Consider the following 13,213-nt stretch of genomic DNA (forward strand, 5'->3'; position numbering starts at 1 on the left):
GCACTTGATTTATATCTGATTTCAGGATAAGGGAGCCGGGACATTGTTCTGAGTCTCTGCCTTCAGCAGCAGCAGCGAAGAGGAAAACCTAAATATGTTTTAAGAAACAGTACACCCCATCTTACCAGTTCCACCTCTGCTCAACACACAGCACTTAGATGTGTATATAGTGAAATCAATTCTAAGTTGATTTGGCAAAACATAGCGGAGAGACTCAAGTTGTAGCAAGTAGAAGGACTGGAAACAAATGGTCACATATAAAATAAAATCATAACAGGCATTTGAGAGCCTAGACTTAATTAACAAGATATTCTCATGTCGTGTAAAGTATTGCTCGTCCAAAATCCTTGCAACACTTTACAACCAGGCTGGCTATGACCCTCCTTTCACAAGACAAGCATCCCATCAGCTTGCTTCCTCGGTGAAGGATTTCGTATGTCCCTCTGCACGCCATGATAGATCAGATCAGTCCTTTGTCTTTATTCATAAAGAGGGTACCTCCCTCCCTCTGTTTGTTCCAGCCTGTAGATTTCACTGTCTTTTATTTGGCAGCTGGCTCAGTATGCAGATAGTCATACATTATGAGGCATACAGTACACAAACGGCCAGTCAGGGAGATAGGTGTCTGTTACCTCCGGCCTGAAAGGATCATCTCCAAGGTATGTCACCTCCTGGTGACCTGCCTTAACTCCAAGATCTTAAGTACATAATTTTCAGTATAGATACATACCTCCTTAAATATTATCCGTACGTACAGTTCACAATGATTTTGACAACCTGTCGGCTTCTGGCTCTTGGCGGACACCTTACACACCACCCTTCAGTGAACTATTATTAAGGCTACATTTTAGTCACTACATTTTAGTGAAAGTTATGAACAAGTCTAGGCAGTAAACAAAAATTCATAGCCAGTGACCTGTCCATGACTTGTACTATATACCCCTGACTAAAACTTGGGCCTGGGACCCCCCAAAACACCTGGATCCTTACTAAACTGGTGAACGTCACATTTAGAGAAAAGTAGCTGGCATTTGCTTCTCTTGCACTAGCTTGTGGTACTTACCTTTATGGAAATCAAAGTTCTGGGTCCTTCTCGTCGGCGGTACTGCTGACTGCTGCACACTAACTTCAGCTTTTTTTGTTTTCCTTCGTGCATATATCTGACCCCGGAGATCCATGTCGCTCACATTATGCCACTGAAACATTTGCGTTAGAAACTTTCTCAAAGTGAAATATTTTAGTATTCAATTCTCTGCCCCTGGAAGAAACAGCTTTCCAATGAGACTCAAATCTGTTGCTTGTTAAAGCATTATTCTGGATAAGTAATTGGATTTCCTTCTGTAAGCTACCAGCATGCTCACTAAGGGTCTGATTCACTATTGTCCTGCACCTTGTACTGTTAATTTCCACCAGTCAGCCCCATGAATACAATGTGAGAGGGGCACTGCATGTAGCGCACCACTTGCTCAGTCAGAGAGACAGTATAGACACCTATATAGAGGGGCGTGTGTGTGGTGGGAATGAAAAGGGAGAATGTCAAAGAGACCGCATTCCCCTAGGCCCATCTCCTCTAATCTGTGTCCTCTGCACTTGCATTAGTGGTCAGGATGCCCAGGTCCTAAATGATTAGCAGAGTCAGACTGGCTTTCTGTATCTTTCCATCATTGATATATAGGTATTATTATTTGCATTCTGGTAGCATCTGGAGGTTGCCAGTCAGTGAATAGGGCCCTGTTGTGCTAGGCACAAAGTAGTAAAATATAACAGGGTATTTATACAGCTCACTGCCTGGGGTTCCCTTGGGTGAGAAATTTAAAAATTGAGTTTCTTTCTCTTTTGAGTGGACAACTCAGACTTCATGGCTCCTTTCATAGGAGAAAAGATTAGTCACTGTATCCTTGACCAACACTCTACACCCTCAAAGTCCCTTATAGTTCAGTGTGTAGTGTGCCCTCTTCAGTATGACTTTATGTACTGTGCTTTGGCATCTTTTTAGATGAAAGGAAGAGAGACACCTATAAATTAACAGTATTTATTATTGATGCACCGGGCATTCATTCTTCAGAAATGAGTCAATTGAAGTGAGAAACTTACTTCTCCGAATTCCCCAGCTCAGCAGTCGTGAAAAGCGAGTATATTAAACCCTCTTGTCCCCAGCAAATCATAAGGAGGAGAGAACTGCTGGGTTTTTTTGTGAAGAAATCCTAAACATTTTGATTAGGTAGCTTCCCAAATACTTCAGTCTAAACACACTGGCTTAGATAAAACAACAAAACAAATGTACTGACAACAGAAAGATAGATTTTAAATTACTACAAGTAATGAGGCATCTAAATCAGAATTGGTTACAAGTTAGGAATTGGTTGTTTTACCTTTTAACAAGCTAAGTGAATACAAAGCAAAGATCTCTCTCTCACCACATGTTCCAGCAGTCTTACTGGGTGAACCTCTTTCAGTCAGGATCTCTCCCCCAGTCCAGTGCTACTTCCTTTGTTCTTCAGCTGTGGATGATGCCAGGGGCAGAGAGCAAGGGAGAGATGATTTGAGGCATCGGCCCTCTCCTCTTATAGCCCTGTCTCTTGCTCAAGTATCATCTCCAGCTGATGTCTGGCCAGGAAACAAACTACTTCGTTGTCAAAATGTAGATATTTTTTCCCAGACCTCTCTTCTGCCAAAGAGTGGCCACTTACACAGGTGGTGGTCCATTTGAGCTCATTAACACCTGGCTGAGCCATTGGCTAGCCTTTTGTCTCTGGGGGACTTGTTTGTGACTGCCCTTCAGAACATGTTGGAACATATCTGGTTAGCTTTGAAAAGTCATGGAAGATGGGAGCGATTCCAGAAGACTGGAAAAGGGAAAATATAGTGCCTGTCTATAAAAAGGGAAGTAAGGACAACCCAGGGAATTACAGGCCAGTTAGCTTAACTTCAGTACCTAGAAAGATAATGGAGGAACTAATTTGCAAACAGTTAGAAGATAATACGGTGATAAGCAACAGTCAGCATGGAATTGTCAAGAACAAATCACGTCAAACCAACCTAATAGCTTTCTTTGACAGGGTAACAAGCCTTGTGGATGGGGAGAAGCAGTAGATGTGGTATATCTTGACTTTAGTAAGGCTTTTGGTACTATCTTGCATGATCTTCTCATAAACAAACTAGGGAAATACAACCTAGGTGGAGCTACTATAAGGTGGGTGTATACCTGGTTGGAAAACCATTCCCAGAGAGTAGTTATCAGTTCATAGTTAAGCTGGATCAGTTCTGGGTCCAATTCTGTTCAATATCTTCATCAATAATTTAGATAATGGCATAGAGAATTCACTTATAAAGTACGTAGATGATACCAAGCTGGGAGGGGTTGTGTGACAGAGTCTGCTTACCCCCGCACTAGCCCAGACAGGGTTAGGCCCATATTATTGACAGCGGAAGTCCCGCCTCCTCGGCGGGACTGGGCATGCTCTAAATGCTCTAGTAGTATAAAGGGAGGAAGCCCGGCTCATTCTGGGCTGGCAGCTGCAGGGGAAGGACCTGTCTGGGAAGCTTCTGCAGTAGGCCAGCCACAGCCCCTGACTGCCCCGGGAATCAGAGCCTCCCCAGGCCCGATTGAACTCGGGCAACTGGAGGAGCCAGAGAAGGCAGCCAGCCCAGCTGTCCAGGGAGACTCTGAAGGCTCATGGGAGACCAACACAGAGACCAGTAGGAAGTGACCCAGGGAGGGTGACGGAGTGGTACCTCCCGCCTGGGAAAACTCAGCGTGTTTCGGTAGGACCCCCTGCTGAGTCAGTGGCAGGATGCTACACAGCTGTTAGGTTAGGGGCCTGGTGGAGTCGGGTGGGCCTGGGCCCCCATACCGGGGCCACCGCATCCCTTGGTGGGCACTCCACCCTTGATAGACTCTGGCCAATAGGCCTCACTGCCCTGCACTAAGGGCTGCTCAATAGACTCTGGTCATTAGGCTGTGCTGCCCTTGTCCTAGGGGCGTCACAGTTTGCAAGTGCTTTGAAGTTAGGATTAAAATTCAAAATGATCTGAACAAACTAGAGAAATGATCGGAAGTAAATAGGATGAAATTCAATAAGGACAAATGCAAAGTACTCCATTTATGAAGGAACAACCAGTTGCACACACATAAATGGGAAATCCTAGAATATCAGGGTTAGAAGGGACCTCAGGAAGTCATTTAGTCCAGTCCCCTGCTCAATGCAGAACCAATTCCCAACTAAATCATCCCAGCCAGGGCTTTGTCAAGCTTGACCTTAAAAACCTCTAAGGATGGAGATTCCACCACCTCCCTAGGTAACCCGTTCCAGTGCTTCACCACCCTCCTAGTGAAAAAGTTTTTCCTACTATCCAACCTAAACCTCCCCACTGCAACTTGAGACTATTACTCCTTGTTCTGTCATCTGGTATCACTGAGAACAGTCTAGATCCATCCTCTTTGGAACCCCCTTTCAGGTAGTTGAAAGCAGCTATCAAATTCCCCCTCATTCTTTTCTTCTGCAGACTAAACAATCCCAGTTCCCTCAGCCTCTCCACATAAGTCATGTGCTCCAGCCCCCTAATAATTTTTGTTGCCCTCCGCTGGACTCTTTCCCATTTTTCCACATCCTCCTTGTAGTGTGGGGCCCAAAACTGGACACAGTACTCCAGATGAGGCCTCACCAATGCCGAATAGAGGGGAAAAGACAGTTACCTTTTCCGTAACTGGTGTTCTTCGAGATGTGTTGCTCATGTCTATTCCACAATAGGTGTGCGTGCTCGCCACGTGCACCGGAAGTTTTCCTCCTAGCAATACCTGTAGGGAGGAGCGCCCCAGCGACCCCTGGAGTGGCGCCTCCATGGGAGTCTTCTCTTCTCCATACTAAACAAACCCAATTTTTTCAATTTTTCCTCAGAGGTCACGTTTTCTAGACCTTGAATCATTTTTGTTGCTCTCCTCGGCACTTTCTCCAATTTGTTCACTTCGTTGCCAAAGTGTGGTGTCTATAACTTGCCACAATACTCCAGTTGGGTCTTATCAGTGCTGAATAGAGTGGTAGAATTACTTCTTGTGTTTTGCTTACATTTCTTTTGGACTTTCTCAGAAGAATTGAGGACCCTAATTGATCGCTGCTGACCGAAACTACTGATAGGTTATGTCTCAATTATATAATAAATCCAGGCCATTCATACTTTTAAAAATCAGTAGTAGCACAGTGTATTGAGAGTTACTTAGCACAAGGCTGAAAGAATAAAAACAAATACTTATTTCAGTGCAAATCAATGGAAAAAAACAATTCTGCCTCATTTGCCTCTAAAAGATGTAGGACAATGAAACCCAGAATGTAGAACATGTTAATCTGGTCTGGATTGATTGCCTAAATGTCTGTAAATTAAATGTTTGTCTTTTCAGCAATGTTGTTAGAAGCATATACATCATGTTCCACACCTACTCTAAGTGGCTCCCTTCAAGGAACTCTCAACTCTCAGAAGACAGTATGGAATATTGAAAACAGACTCTCACTAATCTGTCATTTTTCTATTTAATTTATAAAATGGGACACAGAGAGAACATTGAGGGCTGCGGATTTTTCAGTGCACAGATCAATCTCAGAAGCATTCACATAAAGATCTGAAAGCTTGAATTATGAATATAGACTGATTTGTCAGGCATTCAAAGAAGACAAAACAATGCAAATATATTTGAGGACAATGAATTGTTTTAAAGCTACCCTCTAGCTTTTCAAAGTGCTGTTCAGTTTCGGAGCACATTACACATTGAAAAAAGGTTTATATATAACCATACCATCTTTGGAAGCGCAGTCTTACCAGTTCCATTTTGATGCAAATCCAGGAATTTACCATGGGGTTAGAAAATCAATTTCAGTACTATCGTGGTTGAGATTATATTGTAATCCACATTTTATAGAAGACAACCAACTAAATACTCATCAGCATTGCCAGAAAGTTTTAAAACTGGTTTTGAACAACCGAACTCTCCACAGAGGATTGAAAGCCTTAGTATATCTTGCTTAATAAGGCTGATGCTAGGTAGGACATGTTTTCCTTCATAGTGGTGATGGGAATTCAAGCCATTACATGGGTCAAGTTGGCCTAAATCCTTATGAACAGGAACATGAAGCAGCCAGGCAAAACCAGTCACAGGGGCAAATCTAGAGAGAAGGGCTGTAATCTACACCAAGGGCCAATGTTTTTCTTCAGGACAGGGCACATTTACCTTAGTTTGCCAAGTTTTCATTTGTAAAATGAGCACATTTGTAAATCATAATGCAAAGAAAATCCAGTTTAGTACACATGTTCTAGTTCCCTCCCGGATCTTCTTCTAAGGATTCAGAGTAGCAGCCGTGTTAGTCTGTATCCGCAAAAAGAAGAACAGGAGGACTTGTGGCACCTTAGAGACTAACAAATTTATTAGAGCATAAGCTTTCGTGGACTACAGCAGAAGTGGGCTGTAGTCCACGAAAGCTTATGCTCTAATAAATTTGTTAGTCTCTAAGGTGCCACAAGTCCTCCTGTTCTTCTTTCTTCTAAGGATTGTAGGACTATGTGGAATTATATTCCAATGTACATGTCTGAATCTGCCCAGATTTGGATATAGAAAGCAGCTCCACCTAATATGTTATTAACATTTTCTCCTTAACATGTGACACAATTGTGTGCAATCAATACCAGCAGCAGACAACAGAGAGAAGCAGAAAACGCAAGAAGATGGGTGGTGTTGAGGCATTTCTTCCCCTTCTCAAGAAAAATCCTTACAGGACTAGTAAATTCTTGTGAACAGTGTGATGTATAGCTAGCATTAACTACTGCAGTGGTGTACACAACAGGGCAGCCCAGTGTTCCCTTTGAATACTGGCACTTCCAAAAGCAGCATAGGATGACGTTTGGTAAATGCATTTAGTTCAGTTGAGAGCTATAGATGTATACTGTTGGGCATGAATGAACTGAGTTGCTAGGTGGACTGTAGCTGTCATGGCAAATGTTGAGAAATCCTGATATGTGGAGAAAGTGAACAAGGAAGAGTTATTTATTCCTTCACCTAACACAAGAACCAGGGGTCACCCAATGAAATTAATAGGCAGCTGGTTTAAAAGAAATGAAAGGAAATACTTCTTCACACAGTGAACAGTCAACCTATGGAACTCATTGGCAAGGGATGTTGAAGTCCAAAACTAGAAAGGTGTTCAAAAAAGAATTTGATAAGGTCATGGAAGACAGGCTATTACCGAGGATGGTCAGGCATGCAACCCCAAGCTCTGGGTGTTCCTAGCCACTAACTTCCAAAAGCTGGGAGCATTGGCCATGTCAGAAGACCAGATACTGGGCTAGATGGACCATTGGGTTTGATCCACTATGGCCGTTCTTATGATAGGTTTTGCCATGATTAGTGAGTTGACCTAATTACTTCACTATTGCTCAATCCCGTGACAAATCTTCTATTGATTTCAATGGGAACAGGTCAGGTCCTCACTGTACGTCAAGGGTTCTTTCATCCCCATATGCAACAACTTTGTCTCCTTTTCTTTATGCAGTTGTCCTGTATTACCCAAGCACTAGGTCACCAGGGTATCTCACAAGAGGTCCACTGAGCTAGCCTTGTGTGCCTCTACAGTGTGGTCACTGACATATTGCTCTTGGAGTACGTGTAACCCTATGGAGGTTTTGTGACAGAGGGTTCCTAGTGCTTTTCTAGTTTGGAATCCCATTAAAATCAATGGTGTCGAATGGGTTGCAAAGAAGTCAGAGTAGAGCAGCCTAGTGAACTTTAAAAATCCAAAGTAGTAGAATCTAACTCAAAACATTCATCCTTGGTAATAATCCTACAAAGGAGCAGCAGCCAAACAAATCTCAGTTTTGTGCTTTTTCTTTCATTACTAGGTAAAAATGAGAAGACTATTTCAAGACCTGAAGGATGAGCTGAACTGCACTAGACCCTTCCATCAGCTACACTGGCATACAGCATAGTGATACCAGCACCTTTAAAACATGTTTTTAGCGTATTACTATCAAGTCACATTGATTTTTTTTTCCATTTCCAGACACTTCAGGAGACAAACATAGAAAGACAGCAAACTAGACTATATTAGCATGAATTGTACTGCGAGCCTTGCACAAAAAGGAAAAATCCAGCCAATGCATTCTCTGCAACAGAATATACAATTGTTTCATATCACTGTTGTAATAGTCAGGTTGCTGTGCACAGAACAATACTGGAGTTTCAATGACAGCATTTGTAGGGAGACTTTCATAAATCAAAATGGAGTGCTAAGGACAAGTGTGCTTTGACTGATGATTTATCAGCCCTGGCTCAGAAAGTTGCCTTAATTTAGACAACCATCTTACCAGGAATTTACTCTAGGAATTCTTCTTGTTTTATGTACCACACACCTGATTATAGATAGATTAGAAATTAAGAACTGAGGGTAAAATGTTCAAAATCACCTAAACAACTCAAGTATCAGAGGGGTAGCCGTGTTAGTCTGAATCTGTAAAAAGCAACAGAGGGTCCTGTGGCACCTTTGAGACTAACAGAAGTACTGGGAGCATAAGCTTTCGTGGGTAAGAACCTCACTTCTTCAGATGCAAGTGAAGAAGTGAGGTTCTTACCCACGAAAGCTTATGCTCCCAGTACTTCTGTTAGTCTCAAAGGTGCCACAGGACCCTCTGTTGCTCTAAACAACTCAGGAGATCGTGTCCCGTTTATTTCCAGAGACTTACGCTCCTAAGTAATTTGGGAGCCTTTGAAAATTTATCATACAAAAAAATTAAGTTTAGAGGGAGGTAAGGTAGAGAGTCCATAGCACTAAAACACATTACAGGAATGCTTTAAATTTTCCCAAAACTAAGCACCACAAATGCAGGAAATTCAACATTAAAGTTACATTTAAAAAGTAGTACAAATAGGTTAAGAAATGAAAATACACAGTTAATACTTAACTCTTCCCTGTAGTGACACCATGCAATAACCGTAGGACAATAAATGTTTTTGTGACCTCAGTTCAGCTAAAACTGATTTTTTTAAAAGACTTTTTTCCAAACTCGTCTCCCTCATGTCGTCACTACAAAGTCAAGATGGGTTGGGAAAAATTATAAAACCCCTATAATCTTTTTTACCCTTACATTACTGATATATACTCACAACCATAACTTCATCTTAATGTACATTTTGTATGAGTTTCATTAATTTTTAATTACCGAAAATTTCCCACATGATCACCAAACAAGGAATCAAAAGAAAGTGCTACTATGATATTTCTAATTATTAGAAGCTAGGCAGTGTCAATCTTTAATCATTTTATTTTAATTTTAACTTTCAAGGTCAGATTTGCTGGCATACCAGAACAGCCTAAAGCAGCCAGGACGCATTGGCCATTTAAACTTAATGCTAATTGGCATCACTAGAACAACACAAAGCCGATAAAGTGTACTGGTGAATCTGTCTCTTAATTTGCAATTGACTTGTTGCTTTAGAGAGCGGTATTATTGAGATTCATGCTATGTGAAAAGGGGGTGGGTAAAGCACAGTCTGCAAGTCTCAATATGTGTGAAATTTAAAGACTCCTCCTATGCACCTCAGTTTCCCTGCAGGGGCTGCCTGGGTGCACAATAGAGCTAAGGCAGCAGTGTCATCGGGAGCCTTTCAGGCATTGATACCCAAGCTAGTGTGCCAGCATGGAACCTTCAAAGAGCTGTGAAATTGGGCCAACTAATCTACCAATGAGCACTCCACTCAGGTCCAGTCTCCTTCATCCAGAGTCATTACACCCCATAGAACTATTGCATGAAAAATAACTTGAGAGAAAGGCGGGTGGGATTGGTGAAATTGCATCTGATGTCACAATGGTCCCAATTAAAAGTTACCTGACCGGTTGAACTGACCCTGTGTGTAGTCGATATAACAATTAGATTAAAAAATCCTTAAGATAGCTTAATTGCAACCTAATTTCTTGCAATATAGCCTACACACAAGTTTTCAATTAATTTTAACTATATAAAACATTTGAAGAGTTTGTGTTAAGATCATTTGGGACATAGAAAAGAGTGATACAAATGCTAAATTTCTTAAGGGTCCCAGTTTTCAATTAATTTAACTAATTAATTTATTTTCTTGTAATTCTCAGAAAATTCATTCTGTGCTCAAAAGGAAAGTACTGTAAGTTTGAGCAGGCAGGATAATGCTGTGTTTTCCATACATAAAAGACGTTGAATCCTTATTTGAATCTAAAGCTCAACCTTAATTATGCTGTCAATACTGGTACCTTCATGATAACTGAACAAATGAACCATTAACACCAGTTTAGCTTAGAGCAAAATAGTTAATAAAGCTCTTGAAAGATCGATTTTTTCTTCCAACTCAGATCAGTAACAACTGAAGAAGAGAGACTGTAAAAAGTAGAAGATACGAAGAAAAAATGAAATCATCTATATATATTATGCAAGTTACAGTCTTACAGTGTTGGTATTAGTGTCATAGCCGATCTGATTTTTCTAATACATGACCTGGATAGGGAAACATGATCAGCACTGCTTTGGGAAAAGTCATTTCTACTCAGTTGGACAATTATTGATTTTAATTGATTTGGCCGATGTGACCCTTTATATGTTCCACTGCACTGCGGTGGGCTGCTAGATTGAGCCCACTAAGGCCTTTTTGAAGTGATGAATACGTTTTTTTAATGTAGAGTTTATTTGGAATGATTTATCCCAAACTCAAGTGCATTATGATGAACAAGGTGGAATTCCCATTTTTACTGAAATGCAGCTAGGCGTGTAGACATTCCACTGTGGACTTAATCATCCAATTGTATGTCATCCTTTTTCCATTAAACTTTGTTATATTTACAGTACATTCTATTAATAGCCTCAGGTAAAGATGGACTGAGAAGTCGAAATGATAAGAGCTAGAGGCCAAGACCTCTGGGAAACCCTTGCTCAGAGGTTTAGCCGTTACTTGGAAAGGCAGAAGATACCATCTAACTGGAAGGAGTCCAACACCATTCTGCTGTGCAAGAAGTGATCGTGAAGATCTAAAGAACTTTTGTCCAATATGCCTGCTCTCACATGTCTACAAGCTGTTCACCAAAATAATAACAAACCGACTCTCACAGAGTCTGGACGAGCAACAGCCCAAAGAACAGGCAGGTTTTCGGAGGAATTTCAGCACATGGACCATATTTTCACTACATTCCCTTTATGTATTGCCTTTGTCGACTATGAAAAAGCGTTGGACAGCACAGAGATCAATACAGTGTTGAATGCTCTTGCAGAGCAGGGCATCGACACAAATTATATCAAACTATTAAAGGAAGCAAATTGGCGGCACAACTGATACAACCTTATTTGATACTCCCCATCCCAGTTAAGAACGGTGTGAAACAAGGCGACATGGTTTCACCGAAACGCTTCACAGCCTGCCTCGAAATAGTAATGAGGCAGATGAATTGGAAGGGTGGAATCAACATCAACAGAGAGCAGTTTTACTATCTTGGATTCGTGGGCTATATTGTGTTGATTGCCAAAAATACTATCAAACTACAGAAAATACTGCGAGAACTCAACACAAAAAGCAGCCAAGTCAGACTGAAAATTAACCGCTCCAAAACAAAATTGATATGATCTGATACCTGGCCAAAAGCCCAAATAACAATGAAGGGAGAACAAATAGAAGTTGAGCAATATGTCTATTTGGGCCAAGGAATTAACATGCGCCACGATCAGAAAGCTGAACTCTCGCGAAGAAAGAATGCACATTGGTGTGCATTCAGTTCTATCAAGGATGTCCTCCAAGGAAAAATCAACAAGGCAACACGTGCCAGCCTCTTCAGCTAAACAGTACAGTAACTCCTCACTTAAAGTCATCCCTGTTAACAGTGTTTCATTGTTATGTTGCTGATCAATTACAGAACATGCTCGTTTAAAGTTGTGCAATTGTAAGTGGGGGAATGGTCCCGCTATTGGGGGAACTTTCCTGGCTTCTGCACTACCCCGGTGAAGTGGGCTAGCGAAAGGATCTGAGTCCTCACTCCCACTCCCTTTACCCAGAGGCCTCCCTGCCCTTGAGGGCTCCCCTTCCACTCTCCTGTCTGGCAGAGTCTTCGTAACCCCATCAAGGCTGGGCCCAGGATTGCTGGGCCCAGGATTCCTGAGGGGCTCAACCCCCAACCCTGCTGTAGTCACCTAGGACAGGGGCTAGGGTGACCCCACTCCGGGGTACCCTCTCTGCACTGGGCACCTCCCTGACCCACTGATTATTCCATACAATTTAAAGCAAATACAAGTTGTTTAATTAACAATTAATCTAAAGAAAAGAACAAGGAAAAATGGGAAAGGTTAAAGGAAAACACATCACCCTGCTCTGTGGCAGGGAACATCACAAACAGTGTCTCTGGACATCAGGGCACTTCGCAGTCTGTTCCTTGTAGGTCCCAGATTTCCTTCTCAGGCCCTGGCTGTGCTGCAGGTATGCTGTGGGTTGGACACTTGCAATGGTGGTGGCCACAGACCTCCGGGCTTTGAGTGGTGGGACCCTTCTTCCCAGCGTCAGCCCCCCGTCAGGTTAAGGTCCCCCGCCCGGTCTGGCCTGCAAGGGCCCTTGGCTAGGGGTGTCTTTCTGTGCTGGGCCCTTTGCCCGAGGTCCCCCTTTGGCTGGTCCCAGTTGCTCACCACACCTGGCTCTGTGGCTGCAGCTCTGCTCCCAGCACAGGATCTGCTCTCCCTGCGCTGCGTCTCTGGCTCTGTGGTTACAGCTCTGCTCCCAGCACAGGATCTGCTCTCTCTGCGCTGCGTTTCTGGCTCTGTGGCTGCACCTCTGGCCCCTCTGGATCTGGCATGGTTCTGCTCTCCAGCTCAGCTTGGGCCCCTGCTTTCTCCTTAGCTCGGCCCCACTCAGTCTGACCCAGGCAATTCCAACTCACACGGAAGACGGGACCCACCCTGGCCTCCTGTCATGCTGATTAACCTGCCCGCCCTGTCAATCAGGCTGACCTGGAGCATTGGCCTCTCGCCATTGTTCCTGGGGACTGTCAGTCTCAGGGTCCTGATTTCCCATCGACCCCTCCCCTTTTAGTGCTGGGAGCTAGACAACCAAAACACCCCCACTGAATGTTAGTAAGGGACAACAGTCCCCTTACACAATGCTGCCTTATGTCAGAACAGATAGTTAAGGGTTAATGCCTCTTTTACCTGTAAAGGGTTAAGAAGTTCACCTAGT

This window comes from Chrysemys picta, chromosome 3 (genome assembly GCF_011386835.1).
Source record: "Chrysemys picta bellii isolate R12L10 chromosome 3, ASM1138683v2, whole genome shotgun sequence".
NCBI classification, from domain to species: domain Eukaryota; kingdom Metazoa; phylum Chordata; order Testudines; family Emydidae; genus Chrysemys; species Chrysemys picta.